Here is a 15,873-nt window from a genome sequence, read left to right as displayed (position 1 = left end):
GTTAATTAATTTTTATAATTTTGAAAAATCAAAAAATAATATTTCTGAAAATCAGAAAATAAATTGATTAAAAATTGTTACATATTAGTTAAGTAAATTAAGGTGAGTAATACTTATTATTTTCTCTCTTAGGGTTTTCTTAACACCATTTCTCTCTCCTCTGAATCTGTCTTCATGGTCACCGGAAGGATCACTGGAATCTTGTATCGAGCTACCGACTGCTTCACGGAAACGGTCGTGCTGAACATCACCATAGCCTTTATAAACGGAGAACATGGAGTACATACTCATGGAGTCACCGATGGATTTCTGGAATCTCTGTTTTTAGGGTTTGTTTACCCCTCTCTCTCCTGTCGACCACTGGGGTCCGTTATCCGGAAACGGCAGACATAACCGTCGTATTATTGCGGAATATCACCATAGCCTTTATAAACTGAGTGATTGGAGTTCGTATTAATGGAGTCGCCGACGGCCTTCCGGAATCTCCTCTCAACCATGGGGATTCTCTCTCTTTTAAAAATCCCTTTTCATTGAGTCATCCACGGAGATTGTCGTGATGATGGAGTCACTTTATTTGTATTTATTGAACTTCTAGCAAGTTCTGACTTAGAGATTGCCGTGATGATGGTCGAATAAGTTGAAGAAGATTATAAACAGTAACTGTTGTTATTGGTGATTGCCACATAAACACTTGTAAATCACCAACGACTCATTGGTCTATGTGATGGGGTGGGTGGGCGGGCGGGGGGATTATATATAAACTACGTGGATATATCCAATAGCGTACAGGGCTTTTGCCAATACACAATATGTAGGTATTATCCATAAACACAAGTGATAGTTACCAACATATATTAGTGGTGGTGGTCATTCAAATGAGAATGACATCAGTAACTTATATTTTATCACCGTAACAAAATCGAGGTAATAAGATCAATAAAAATGACACACATGTTTCGGATAAACTTGAACTTTATATTACATATTGCTATTAGCGTATACAACATATACACATATGTGTATAGGTGAATGCACCACATACATACTATAACCGCGATGTTGCAACATGTATACTTATGTAGTAGGGGCATGTGACACGTAATAATTGCGAACATGTACGTGTACTATACGTAAGTCATGGCTCATAAAATTATCAACGCCAATGACGTAGAAACGGCTACCATGTTGCTATACCATTAACATGCCCTGTCCACTAACATATAACAATGCTATCTGCATGTGAATAAAATCCAGTGGCAACACATAGCCTCGACACTAGTGCCGGAGTACACAATAACCTACAACGCGTTACCCTATAACCTTGACATGTGATAAAAGAACCAAACTTTTGAATTTTGTGTAAATTTAGTTGGTTATCTACCCCTGAAACTTTGGCTAGCAAATTTTTTTGGAACCGTCCATAGGTGTTCCTGGTAATATCCATGGGATTCGAAATCCAATTTCCTTTAAAAGATTTGAAGCCAACGGTGGGCGGTTTCCCAAAATTCAAAATTTCAACTTATTTTGGGGTTGGCGGTTCCTTGTAGGTGTTCCCCAACGTCTATTTATAAAAAACCCTAAATTTTCTCTCTCCTCAGAAATCCCTTTTCGTTTTCTCTCTCTAAATTCTTCGTTCAATTCTCTCTCTTTGTTCTACCAGATCGTTCATCCTATAACCTTTCCCCACTGGTGCAAGGTAATTTGTAAACTGTTACAGCGTAGTTTTCTTTATGAACTACTTGAATTGTAGACTAGTTGGTAAGATGTAACCGATTATGTTGTTAATGTGAAATCTGGTTATAATAATTAGGGTTTAGTTTATTGTAGAGTATTGAAATTTTGTTTTCATAGCTGTAGACGGTGGATTTTGTGGGGATTCTTTGAGTGATTAAACTGGATTATTTTGTGTAATCCGAGGTCTTAAAATGAATTCTTCATACAAACTAATTACAATGTATTGAAATTTTGTTTTAATAGCTGTAGACGGTGGATTTGATGGGGATTTTTTTGAGTGATCGAACTTGACTATTTTGTGTAATCCGAGGTCTGAAGTGATTTCGGTGTACGTATCAAATGAATTCTCGTACTTACTGTGAAACCCTTGAAGTCGTTGAAGTTGCTCTTTGGTTTTCTTGGAACGACGAGTGACCATAACTAGTATACGTAGGTATTCTTTTCCCATCTAAAGTCTAATAGTCTTACATGGTTTGTATGGCAACAGGATTGGGATGAAGTCACACTCCTTTTCAGAGTTCAAGAGTAAATGGTTCCATGTTTCATGTCCTGTTTGTGTCCATGTAGTTTCTTTTCTTGAAATATTGGGTACATATTTGACTCACCATGTGCTAAACTTGTCAGTTGTGCTCGCTACATAAATATGGACATTCTACTCACTCGTTCCTTGCATTGTTATATCCTTCAGACCATATGTTAAATGCTTGCCCCTTTACTGTTTACGTAGTAAACAATGGTGTAGACAAAGTAGTAATCCATGAATTGCCAAGCCTGCAGTGGGGATCTAAAATCTACATCAACTTTAGCATTCTCTCGCTGTTAAAAGTATCCTACATTGTTAATCTTCTCCTGCTTCTATGCCTTAGTCCCATTAGTAGGGTCGGCTACATGAGCCAACATGATCGAGTACTTTTTGTGGCTCAATCATTGTGGCTCATGTCAAGCGATGTGACAAAGTTTTACCTGCGTCGTTAATTTTGTAACTTAATTAGCTCAAGGATACATGTTACATTGCAATGTTCATTGCAAAAATCATTTTAGTGACGAAGTACATGTAAATTAAGAGGAGGAGAAGATTAAACTTGATGATCCATTCTGTGGTGTAAGTGAAAAAAATTCCCTCTAGAAATGTTACGCACGCCAGAACAACAATAACCTCTTCAAGTTGATGTGAACTATGTTAGAGAACATGTTTGATTAACATATTCCATATGAACTGTGCCATAATACGTACTCCAGCTATTAGAAATGGTACACCAAATCTAATGCGGAGTGAAGCTTTATTCCTGTCTGAAAACTAGGTAAAACATGCTTGTTTGTAGATTCATTGTGACTGCTGGTTTATTTTTATTTTTATTTTTTTGTTTTTTTATGTCCCTCTTAGGGGTGGGGTTGTTTTTCTGGTTATGCCTTGATCTTCTCCTGGCTTAAACTTCATAAAAATTTGGGTCTTTCGATTATTTGACTGAATCGGGATGCTATTAGAGATAAAGTTGGAGCCAGTAGAGAATGGAGCTAGATGTGGTTCCATGGAATACGAGGAACGATGAATGACATTTCTGCTGAAGGTATTCCTTTCTCCTTCTTCAAGCTGCATCCAACTGCGAATTTGATTTTAGGACATCTAATTCATGCAGATGTATTTGATTTTAGGACATCTATTTCACAGTGTCAGTTTGGACATGATTATTGCTTTATAAGTAACCATCGTCCTGTCCTTGCTGCATTTAATTTACTGGGGTATATATGTTTAGTTGTTCACCTGTTCTTGATACATATTAGTCACTTCCTCCGTTATTTAATAGTTGCAACACGCACTTTTTCACTCTATTTAAGAAAAGTGGGGTTCACATGATGTAATACACTTTAAAATGGGGTGAGAGGTTTTTGGAGTATAATGTAGTGGGTCATGTGCTTAAAATAAGAGAAATTGTAGTATTATGACATTTCCATTTTAGGGAAGTGTTGCAAGTATTAAAAAAAACGGAGGCGGTATTACTCTATTAGACGATAAATTGGTATTCCATGGCTATGTAGTTAGTTACGGGTATTTATATGTTGACGGTCTTCTGCTGCCCGAATTTCGATAAGAAGGTGAAAGGCTGAATCTTATTGTTTGGGATGATGGTCTTAGTAGTTGTAATGTTGCCAAGCTTGTGCTTCATAGTACGGTTGATGCAACAGTTGACTTCAAGGCTCAAGAGAAACCTTAATTACTAGGAGGATGTCCTCTTCTTCTTATGGTATGGTAATCCGTTGTTTTAAATTTTGTTTGGCTTTTAACACACGAAACTTCATTTTTTTTATGTTGTGTTTGTTTTCGGATTAAGCCTGTGTTGCCTTTGGTTATTACCTGTATGGTGCAGACACTAACCCTTTAGTTTATTATCCAATAGGTATGGACCTGTATAGCCTTTGCAGATTACCTATGTGGTTCAGATAATATATAATGTATCGTATGTGTATTTTGGTTTTGAATATGTCGGTTTATAATCATTGACTGTGTAACATAGGAGACTATTTTATATATTATGCTTGCTTTGGTTTAACCCTATTGTATTTGTGGTGAACAGATATGTTATGCTAAAACTTTGAAACTGGTAAATCGTACTATACCCGGCCATTTTTTTGTGAATACCATCTTGTAGATTTGTTTGTGTTTCGTTTTATTAATTATATTTTAAAATACAAACTGAGATGGGTATGTGATTGCAGTTACTGAAGGCTATCGAAAGAAAAAGAAAAGGCTTGTATTGTGGGAAAGATCCCCCCACCAGACTTTGGTTGTTCCCCTTACCCCAGCAACATGAGTCATTATACTTTAGGTTCACAGGTTTCCATACCCTATAGTATTTTTCTTTACTTTGTGCTTCGTTTTAGCTTGTTGTCTCAGATGGAAACGAATTACAAGGCACGCAACATTTACTCCTCGTTAGATTTAGGGAGACTCTTCATGGTATGGTATGCTTCCGAGAGAAACAAGGGACTCGGTACGTTTGGTGGTGATTCAACCGTACATACAGATGCAAGCACGGTAATTTCATTACATGAAGATGGCAGTCACATGCTTCACACCTCTGTTTCTTGGGCTGCTACACGTACAGTCTGAAATTGAGCTTCCAGCGCCTATGCAAATGGGTACTCCTCCTCCTCAGACCATCTGGCTGCTCTATATCTGCAGGAAATACCGAGCTCTCGGCGAACTGACGTTCTACGGTGCTCTACAATGCCAAAAAGAAGAATTGATGATCAGTAGGTTTTATGATAGAATCATATTGTGTCGACATAACTGGAGTTTGTGCTGTAGACAATCCTGCCTATAGTTTTTCAATTCTCGATTTGTACAACAATTACATCGGTAGGTTATAAGCTTACTTCAGGGGTTCGGATTCTCTTGAGAAACCGAACCGTCTAGTTACTGGTGAATTAGATAGGGGCCGGGGTGAGCTAAGGGGTAGAGTTTTTTTAAATTTTTTTTTTTTGTTTAATATGAATATTGCGTATTTCTCAATTCTACCCCACTCTCAATCCGTTAACTTCATTTACTTCTCTATAATTCGGTTTATGTTTGGTTTAAGCCCTTAATTCATTTGTTTCCCTCTCCGCCGATTGTAGAAAATTGGTTTATGTAATGGGGTGGGTGGGCAAAGAAATATATAAACTACGTGGATATACCAATAGCGTATAGGGCTTTTGCCAATACACAATATGTTGGTATTATCCCTAAACACAATTGGTATTTACCAGCAAATATTAGTGGTGGTGGTCATTCAAATGAGAATGACATCAGTAACTTATATTTTATCACCGTAACAAAATCGAGGTAATAAGATCAATAAAAATGACACACATGTTTCGGATAAACTTGAACTTTATATGACATACTGCTATTAACGTATACAACATATACACATATGTATATAGGTGAATGCACTACATATATATTATATCCGCGACGTTGCAACATGTATACTTATGTAGTAGGGGCATGTGACATGTATACTTCAAGTTGATGTGAACTCTGGTAGAGAACATGTTTGATTAACACATTCCATATGAACTGTGCCATAATATGTACTCCAGCTATTAGAAATGGTACACTAAATCTAATGCAGAGTCAGGCTTTGTTCTTGTCTGAAAACTAGGTAAAACATGTAGGCCAACATGATGTGGACATTTGCGATGACACATACATACAAGAGTTTACCATGAACTCTTCACTAACATATTCACTTAGCTTAATTATAATCCTGTTTCAATTCCATGTAGCTCTTTCTTGTGTGATTATCTGCTTGTATATAGATTTATTGTGATTGCTGGTTTTTTTATGTTCCTCTTAGGGGTGGGGTTGTTTTTCTGGTTTGTGGACAAACCACCTACTTTGATAACTGTGATCTCTGGAAGTAATATATAGTAAGGTAACTACTGTTTTGGGGTGTTTTTGTCCCTCGGGAGATTTACAGCTCGAAAATTGGTGAATGCGGCCTGTACCTGCAAAACAACGAAGACTCCGGGTGTTTGGAGCTCCGCCTCTGACGATCAAGTTAGTACTTGAATGAGAGTAGGAGAAAGGTGCGGAAATTTAGGTGAGATCTTCTCGGATTCTGAGATCAGGTGCTTCTCTGATGTAAGAGAATGTAGGGTATGCTGTAATCAATTGTCGGTGCCCCGAAAATGGGGGGAATCTCCCTATTTATAGGGTCATTGGGAAACGTGCCCCAGATTAGGTCACTCTGAGCTAATTCTGTTGGGCTGCGCCGCATTACGACTTACTCGGGATTTGGGCCCTTGAAGGCCGCCTTTTTTCTCCCGAGTTCTAGGAAGGACACGTGTGAAATGGAGATCGGTCCAATTCGGTCCAACCAGAGTATGACACGTGTCAGGATATGATTGGCCCACGTGGCATGGGTAAAATTACCCAAAACATTTGCCCCTCACAGATGTGACGTGGCGCGCCACGTGGCATCTGTGACACATGTCACTCAGCTATAGAAAATAGTAATAAAGTTTTTTTTTTTTTTTTTTTTACTGTGAAAGTTTAACCTTTCACATTACGGGGAAATTACCAGGATGCCCCTGTTTTTTACCCCTATATAAATACACGATTTACCCCCCTCATTTTGGACGTTTTCAAAACATTCTAGAGAGAGAAAATCACCAATTCTAGACAGAGAGTCTGCCGCCTGTCCGTGTGAACACAAGCTCTGCTCGTCTTCCGCCTGTGCCCCAAGCAAGCAAAGTCAACTCCAGCAGCGTTAGTCAACACCGTTTGCCCCCTTTTCAGAGAGAAACGTAAGGTACCGCCTCTACCCCCTTCAGCTCATTTACATTTGCTTCAATTCATTCAATAAATGGACTCATCACCAACACACATGGCACGACCTAGGTCAGTAGTCAGCCGGTCTCCTGGTACGGCTGAGTCTAGGACTAGGAGTGCCGGCTCTGGGTGTATGGAGCAATTTTGTACTCCTCAACCGACCACCTATGTGTCTGTGCAGGACACGATGGCTAGAACTAAACAGACATCCTCCAGATGGCATCGAAGAGAAGGTTCTTTGGAAGTGCCGTCTAATGAGGTAACCCCGGTTGAGGGGTCAGAGAGCAATGAAAGCTCAGGGAAATATTCCCCGTCTGGGAATCCTAGAACCCCAAGTGACACCATCTTATATGATGAGGGTAGAGACGGAGAGGGAGTCGTCTCCCAAATGGACCTTGATGAAGCTGGCCCCGAAGATAGAGACGGGGAAGAGTCTGCGTCGGGGTCAGCCGGCGATGAGGGAGATGGTGAAAGCTCTGCCTCAGGGTCTAGCCCTGAGGATGATAGTGATGCCCCTCTTTTCCTGCTTGAGGATAATGAGGCCGAAGAGAGGAAAAAATGGGAAGCAAAGGACGACCCTTTTCAGATCCATATCTCCGCCAAAGATAGGCGGGCAATGCTAAAGGGCATTGAAAGCTTTGTAAAGAAGCGGCCCCTAGGGAATGGATATACTATCCAGGTGCCGCCTGAGCTAGGCACCATCTCTTGGAAAGATGACTAGGAGAATGCCAATGCTTACTTTTGATGCTATGAGGCGGCATTCCTGGTAGGCCTCCGGTTCTCGCTTCACCATGCTGTAGGAGCCATACTCAGGGGTTATGGCCGGGGCGTTTGGCAGCTCTCCCCAAATTCATGGGCTAACATCCTGGGATATGTTGCCGCCTGTGAGATGCAAAACTTGAATCCCAACTGGGAGGCTTTTGCACACATGCACTATCTCAGCCGTAACCCAGGCGGTTGGAGGGCGTGGTACACCTTGACCACCCTCCCTCAGTATCAAATGACATTGGACAAGGTGTTCAAATATGACAGTTGGAAGACCCGTTTATTTCTGCTGTCTGCCCCAAACCATCGAGAGAATCGGGAGCTGCGCCGGTATAATAAAAAGCCCGACCTACTAGGTCGCAAATGTGCCCTTCCTCGGATCCCAAGGGATGGCTATGACGCTATCATGGAAACCAAAATTTTTGAGCTCCATCTGGAGACACTCTCAACCGGGGACGTAATAAAGGTCCGTAATAATTGGATTCCCATGTGCGCATGGTTTAGAGATGAGGCGTTCTTATCCGCCCGTGGGCTTAGCTCGATGTTTCCAAAGCGTATGTTTGATATACATCCGGTTTCGTTCCACTTGTACTAGTGTTAGCCAATTATGATTTTGCACTAACCATATGTTCATTATTTTTACAGAAGAAGCTTTGAACATGGTAGCTGACGAGAAGACTCCCAAGCGGTCCTCTGCACAAATCCGGAGAGACCTGGCGGAGGCTAAGACCGCCAAGCTGAAGGTTGAGGTAAAGAACCGTCTAGCTTCTTGCATTGTTCCTCCAACAGGCGTTGCCGGTTGTATATTTAATGCTTCTTTAATTGCAGGGTGGAGAGGCACCTAGGTCCTTTACTAAGAACCTATTCAAACGGGGACGGGATGAGACCGCCTCCACCCCAACCAAGCCTACGAATTCCGCCAAAGCGGCTTCAGGTAAGACGGGCCTGGAAGGCTCTTCTGAGAGGAACTGTGGGGAGAAATGTTACCATCGGAGGCTTTGGAGTGGGCTTTGATATGGTCCCATCTGGCCCCGCTGCGCCTATGGGTGGTGCAATCCCACATGCTCCTGAAGGTAAATACATCCCTTCGAATCTCCGCCTGAGCTAGGATGGCCGTTGCGAGTGAAATCTCACTCTCAACAGACTTCTTCGTTGGACAGCCGGCATCAAGCTGGTGCCTCCTATATAGCTCACTCACCCCCTTTTACATATGGTGCAGATCAATCCCCCCGATGGCCAGACGTCCAGGGGCATGCCCGGTTCATGCTGGCGGTCATCCCCAAGAAGGAGAAGGATGCCATCCTGGGCATTGAGACGTTCAATGTTGAACGGATCACTGCACTCCTGTCTGAGGTATATCTAATTCCCTTTTTCTGGAACTAAGTATAATATATCCCGCATGATTGACATCGTTTGTGTCTGTAGGCCATGCTCAGGGTTGATGGACTCAAACGGCCATATGTCCGGAAGAGGGAGAAGGTAAAGAGAGCCATTAGATCAGCTAGGGATTCTTAGGATGTTGCTGAATATCAATGTACAATTAATGAACTTGAAACTAAAGCCGAATTGATGCAACAGGCGGATCAGATCAGGGGTCTTTAAAAAGCCCTAGATGAGGCCAAGGAGAAGGCCAACACGGCTGAATTCAAACTCAAGAAGGCAGAGGAAGACCTCAAGGCCTTGGCAGGGTGCCTCCCGGGAGAATGTAAATCCCAAGGAGGAGGTTGAGAAGCTGAAGAAGGATGCGGAGCGAGTCCAAATGAATATCAAGGCAACAATCGAGGCGGAGCAAGACCGCCTGATTGCTGAAAATGAAGCGGACTCCGACGCCCGGATGAAGATCGCCTGGAATGCTCTCTACCCCAACAAGGACTATGGCATGTGGGCTCTAGCTTTTTAATATGATGAAAATGTAGTGTATTTAAGAGAGAAATGAGTAGGGAGAATAAAATAAGAGGAATCAATGAATTAAAGATCTAGGGCATAGGTTCACCAATAAATAATATTCCAGGGTAAAACATAATAACCAATCATTAATGCATCAATTAACCAGATAATAAAGGGCTTTCGCTACGTATTACAATCACAGAATTAATCTACCGGTATTAAATCTCATCTCTCGAATCTCGACTTCACCATTTATAGATTAACCTGCCTATTGAAACTAGACCTAAACATCAATTCTCATCTCTCGAATCTCGAATCAATATTGTCAAACTCATGCATAAAAGATCAGGCCTAATCTAGTCACAGAGCATTAAATCAATCAATAGGAAATTAATATAGCATTGATAATTAATAACAATAAATTACCCCTTCATATTATTTATGGATCCCCATAAACCCTAGAAAAAGAACTACTCACACATAATTAAATCTAAACTAATCAAAGCAACAAAATAAAACACGATAGAAGGAATAAAATAAATAACTGAGATTAAGAGAAAAGAAATCGTTACCAAAGTAATCAGAATAAAGAGTTAAGTAAAGAACAAAGTATATAGTGTAGAGAGAGAAAATAAGCTTAAGTAGAGAGAGAAAGTCTAAGAGAAAGAATTACAAAAGTAAAGTGAGAATAAGGAAGTGTAAAAAGAATCCTAAACTTGCTTAACAAAAACATATTTATAATAAGCAAGAATCCTAAACTAAAACAAACTAAACGATGCTTAAAAGATCTATCAGAGACACGCGCCCGACCAGGCGCCACACCGCCCGACCGGGCGCGCCTTTTTGATCGGGCGAAGGGCTACTGCGATATAAGTCTTCTTTGCCCGATCGGGTGGACCATCGGGCGGACCACCGGGCGGCTTGGACTCCTCGTTTAGGCTCGTAACTTGGCCCAAACCAAATATCCTCTTTGGGGCTTTAATCATTCGGTCCAAATGCCTCGTCTTCACACAAGTCGAGCCCTTATTCACCGGTTTGATTACTCTAACCGATCTTGGGCTACGAAAGATGGCCGTGCTCCTCCAATGCTCGTAGTTGCTCCATAAAATCCCGGGAAAGTACTCCAAAGGTGCAATTCCCTACAAAACTCAACCAAAACTACGAAAACACTAGAAAACACATATTAGTAATAAAAGTGGCTCTAAAGAGCCAAAAACACTACTAATAATGACCAAGGGACGGGGGTAAAATACTACATAAACTAGACATATCAAACTCCCCCAAGCCAAACCTTTGCTTGTCCCTAAGCAAAGAGCTCATCAATGAACATATAAAACATTCCTCACCCCAATAATCAAATCAAGCACAGACGATTCAAGGCAAATCTAATGAGCATGCTTCAATATCAATCAATCTCATTCATCCAATCACTCTTCCTCCCCAACAATTGTCAAATAGAGCAAACCACACGAGCATATAGAATTCAAGACTAGTGCTCACACACTCAACTCTCATTTATGTGGCGAGTAAAAGATGTACTCGATCGCTCTCCAACCACCCTTCTATGTGAACAATGCCCTCCCAAACTCACACACTCGTGTATTTAAAATGATAAGCACTCAATCTAATAGTCGACTCGGAATATGTCAAATCATAACTTGCATTGATAAACAACACTTTCACATTTACACAACTCTATGCACAAGGTCAAAAGGTCTTTTAAAGCTTGTAATGTAAGGCTAGGGAAAAGGGTAGGAAATATTTGGGAACATGTGAGAGAAAAGCCATGCTTAAAGGGAGCCAAATCCTAATAAAACCAATAATCAAAATAAATAATGATCAACATCTCCAACATAACTAACTCCAACAAGAATCCACCAAATACTACTCCAAACAACATAAACAATCCCAACACTTACAATTTCACTCATAAAAATATGACAATGTAGAACTTAAGTGAATAAACAAACTTTGAACTCATTCTTTTTTCAAACTTGATACTTTTTTTTTTCTTTGAATTTTTCTTGGGCAACTTTCATATAGATAATTTGAACATATAACAATTTTTTTTCTTTTGCTTTTTTTTTTCTTTTTATTCCACATTGGAAATTTCAACTTTGAAACACAAATTCTTATTTTTTTCCAATCACAAAAATCAAAGAACAAATTACTCTTCTTATACCTCCACATTGTGCAAATAATGTGCACACTACAACTCCCTCACCTCACTAACTATAGCTCCCCCAAGCCAAGCTTGGGACTAGTAACCAATGGGGCTAAAAAGGCTTGTAATGTGGCTAAATAAACAATAAAAGGGCACAAGCAACAACATGGGTAGCAAGAAGGGAACAAATGTATCTAATATCGTCTGAAGGCTACCTAAAAGAATGAACGCCTTCGTCCTCCTCATGTGCATAATAAGTGAGTCATGAAATACTACTCATAGTTGCAAACCAATACTCAAATTCATTGACATACCAGGAACTAACACACATTCCTAACCAAATCAACTAGTCAAGCACTATATTCACAAGTAGTTGGACAAAATTGACGCATGTTAAGGAATCCAAACAATCAAACTTCAAATCATGACCAACAAATCCACAATGCTCATCATCAATAACCAAGAATCAAAATAAATTTTCTCAAGTATGGGGCATAGAGAAGCATGATTTACAATTCATTGGAACGTATTTTTGGATTTTTTTTTATTTTTTCAATTTTTTTGTATTTTTCTTATAGGAAAGCAATAAAACTACACTAGGAAAGCAGTAAAACTACACTAAGCATACCAATAAAAAGAGAGAGAGTGAAAGATATACCATATGAACACGAGAACCTCCCCCCAAGCTAAATCAGACAATGTCCTCATTGTCTTAAGGGGAAGCAAGTATTCAAGGTGACTACTCTTCATCATCACCACATAAATGTCACCAAAGCCTCAGGATTGCAATGCATCTCTTTGGAACAAAATTGGGCAAGAAAGAAACAAAGTGTTAGTGGAAAAAGAATAAAAATTGAGTCAGGTGCACTATTCTGATCATAACTTTTGATATATAATTGATAATGCAATGATTCTAATTTCATTGGAAATTAGACTTGAAGAGCTTTCCAATGATAGGTCACACGCCAAAAACGGATAAGAAACACAAAAGTTATGGCCTGTCAAAGTTGAGCAGTTTTGCTGATTCGCTCTCGCGCCCGGTCGGGCGCCACTCCGCCTGGTAGGGCGCCACACCGCCCGGTAGGGCGGTATAAACCCTCTAAATTCTCTTTGTTCTCGCGCCCGGTCGGGAGCCATACCGTCCAGTCGGGCGGTCAAAATGTCCGTACTCGTCAACTCTCGCGCCCGGTCGGGCGGTCCTTCGCCCGGTCGGGCAAAAATTGTCAATTTTGCACCCTTGCTCTCGCGCCCGGTCGGGCGCTCCTTCACCCGGTCGGGCCCGAGGCAATGTTTGGTACGAGAGACTCCTTCTCTTTTTTCCAAATTTGACTAACTCTTTTCCTCTAACCTGTACAACTCAATAAACTCATTAAACTCTCTCCTCTCTCCTCTCACAAGAAATAGAAAGAAGACTAAAAAAAACAAGAAAAATACGGGTTGCCTCCCGCAGAGCGCTGGTTTATTTAGGTCCCGCACGACCCTCTTACCACATGTCGGGAAGTTAAGACCCTTGGCCTATCGCCTGGTCGGGTGGTTCTTCACCCGGTTGAGCGATTTTTAAACCACGACTCGGCTTCCTAACACGCCCTGTAAGGCGCCAATTCACCCTATTGGCTGGATCCTTATTGGCTTGAACTGGTGGGTCTTTACTTTTGTTCGATTGAGAACCCTTTTTGACCGTTGGTTGCCTCGATTTATCACTTTGTTGAGCTATTACAACACGATTTGGTGGAACTCTCACTATAGGCTCAGTTTCCGCAACTTGTGTACTTATTTCCACCTTCTCATCTTCAAAACCAAGACCTTCACAGTATAAGGCTCTCTCTATTGCGTCCACTTCCTCTGTCCATCGGTTAGTTGTACCTGTAGAAGATGCAACACACGATACCGCCTCCAAGGGATCTTTAACAAAAGCCTGGGACTTATTAGAACAATTACCAACCACATCAATTTTATAACACTTCTCCTCTAGCATGGGGCTTTTAGGGGTATTATTCAAATTAAAAACAATTTTATCATCCCCTACTGATAGTGTCAATTTACCACATTTTACATCAATAATTGCTCCTACAGTATTAAGGAAGGGTCTACCCAAAATGATTGGGGTTTGCAAATCCTCAGACATATCAAGAACAACAAAATCCACAGGTATATAAAATTTACCTACTCTAACAGGGACGTCTTCTAATATGCCTATGGGGTATTTAGAAGAACGATCGGCCATTTGCAGAGTAATATTAGTAGACTTTAATTTACCCATTTTTAACTTTAAACACACAGATAATGGCATGACACTAACACTAGCGCCCAAATCACACAATGCATTATCAATCATTAAATTGCCAATATGACAAGGGATAGAAAAACTATCGGGATCTTTTAGTTTGGGTGGAGATTTATTTTGTAGTACGGCACTACATTCAGCAGTAAAAGCGAAAGTCTCTACCTCACTAATAGACCTTTTCCTAGTCAATATTTCTTTCATGAATTTTGCATATGCAGGTATTTGCGTGATTAATTCTGTAAAGGGAACTGTTACCTGCAAATCCTTCACCATGTCAAGGAACTTACCAAACTGCTTATCCATGGTGGTTTTCAAATGTCTATTTGGGAATGGTAGTTTGATAATTGGTTGTTGCACATCATTATTCCTGTCTTGAGTTACAACCTTCCCTGGAGTTTTACCCTGCAATGTAACATCAGAAATATTAGTACTACCCTTTAGCCCTGCAGGGCTAGGATTAATATCCCTTGGTATAAAAGAATTAGGATTAGCAATTTTTGTTGAAACAGGTTCATCTTCTTTGGGCATAGGAGGCCCATCATAGTGTGAACCACTCCTGAGGGTAATTGCAAACGCCTGATCTGTGGGTTGTACTGGTTGCGATGGTAGGGCTCCTTGTGGGCGAACCTGAAGAGCAGCGGCTAACTGTGCAATTTGAGTATCTATGACTTTATTGTGGGCTACAATCGAGTCAATTTGTGAGTCTCTACTCTCCATATGCTTTTGCATACTAGTTAACATCGCTCTAATTTCTGATAAAGCTGGGTCAGATTGTGGTGGAGGAGTTTGTGGTTGGTTTTTCTGGCCAGCATTGGGATGGTAATATTTCTGATGAGGTGGTGGTGCTGGTTGTTGTGGTTGTTGTGGAGGTGGAGGTGTGGGATTTTGCACATTAGTACTCTTGTAGGAAAGATAAGGATGGTTCCGATACCCGGGATTATAGGTGTTGGAGTATGGGTTATTTTGCTTGATGGACTGAAAAGCGTTAACCTGCTCCATGGAACTCCTACACTCATGTTCCCAATGACCTACAATTCCACAATTTTCACAGAATGCATCATTAGCATTATTATCAATTGCAGAAACATTAGCTATTTTAGAATTAGCAGTAGTAAGGTTATCCAATTTCTGACAAATAGAGGTTAATTGAGATTGCAAAAAGGATACAGAATCGACGTGGTGTTTTCCCTTGTTTGCAAAACCTCTAGGATTCCCATATTGGGAATCATGGATCGCCATATCTTCAATAACCTGACCTGCATCATCAACATTGAGGTTCATAAACCTCCTATTAGCTGTAGAATCCAAAATTCCTCTAGAAGAATTTCCGATCCCATTGTAGAAAGCTTGTATCAACTGCCACTGTGCTAAGTTATGATGAGGGCACTCTCTCTGCAGGTCTTTGAATCTCTCCCAAGCTTCATATAGTGACTCATCTGGCTCTTGGGCGAAATTTTGAATTGCGCTTCTCAATAGAGCTGTTTTCTCTGCAGGGTAATACTTGTTATAAAAATTCAAAACAAGAGTCTCCCAATTAGTAATGCCAAGTGCAGTTCTATTTAAACCATTAAACCACAGTTTAGCTTTTCCACATAAAGAGAAAGGAAAGAGAATCTCCCTTATTTGATCTTGCGTGACCCCAGCTTGCCTTATAGTGTTACAATATTGACAGTAGTCAGCAATGTGTAGATTTGGGTCTTCACCCTTAGCTCCACTAAATTG

General features: G+C 40.6%; 1 non-coding gene across 1 annotated transcript; it reads left to right on the top strand.

Annotated features, from left to right (window-relative positions):
* The first annotated feature begins 15,520 nt into the window (after positions 1 to 15,520).
* Positions 15,521 to 15,627, top strand: LOC145569652 (small nucleolar RNA R71). The gene has a single exon (XR_014096224.1). It is a non-coding gene; the product is annotated as a small nucleolar RNA R71 (small nucleolar RNA).
* Positions 15,628 to 15,873: the final 246 nt, after the last annotated feature.

Source organism: Chenopodium album, chromosome 11, assembly GCF_948465745.1.
Source record: "Chenopodium album chromosome 11, dcCheAlbu1.1, whole genome shotgun sequence".
NCBI classification, from domain to species: domain Eukaryota; kingdom Viridiplantae; phylum Streptophyta; class Magnoliopsida; order Caryophyllales; family Amaranthaceae; genus Chenopodium; species Chenopodium album.
Note: the sequence above shows the minus strand (reverse complement) of the source record. Positions and strands in the feature narration are given on the sequence as shown.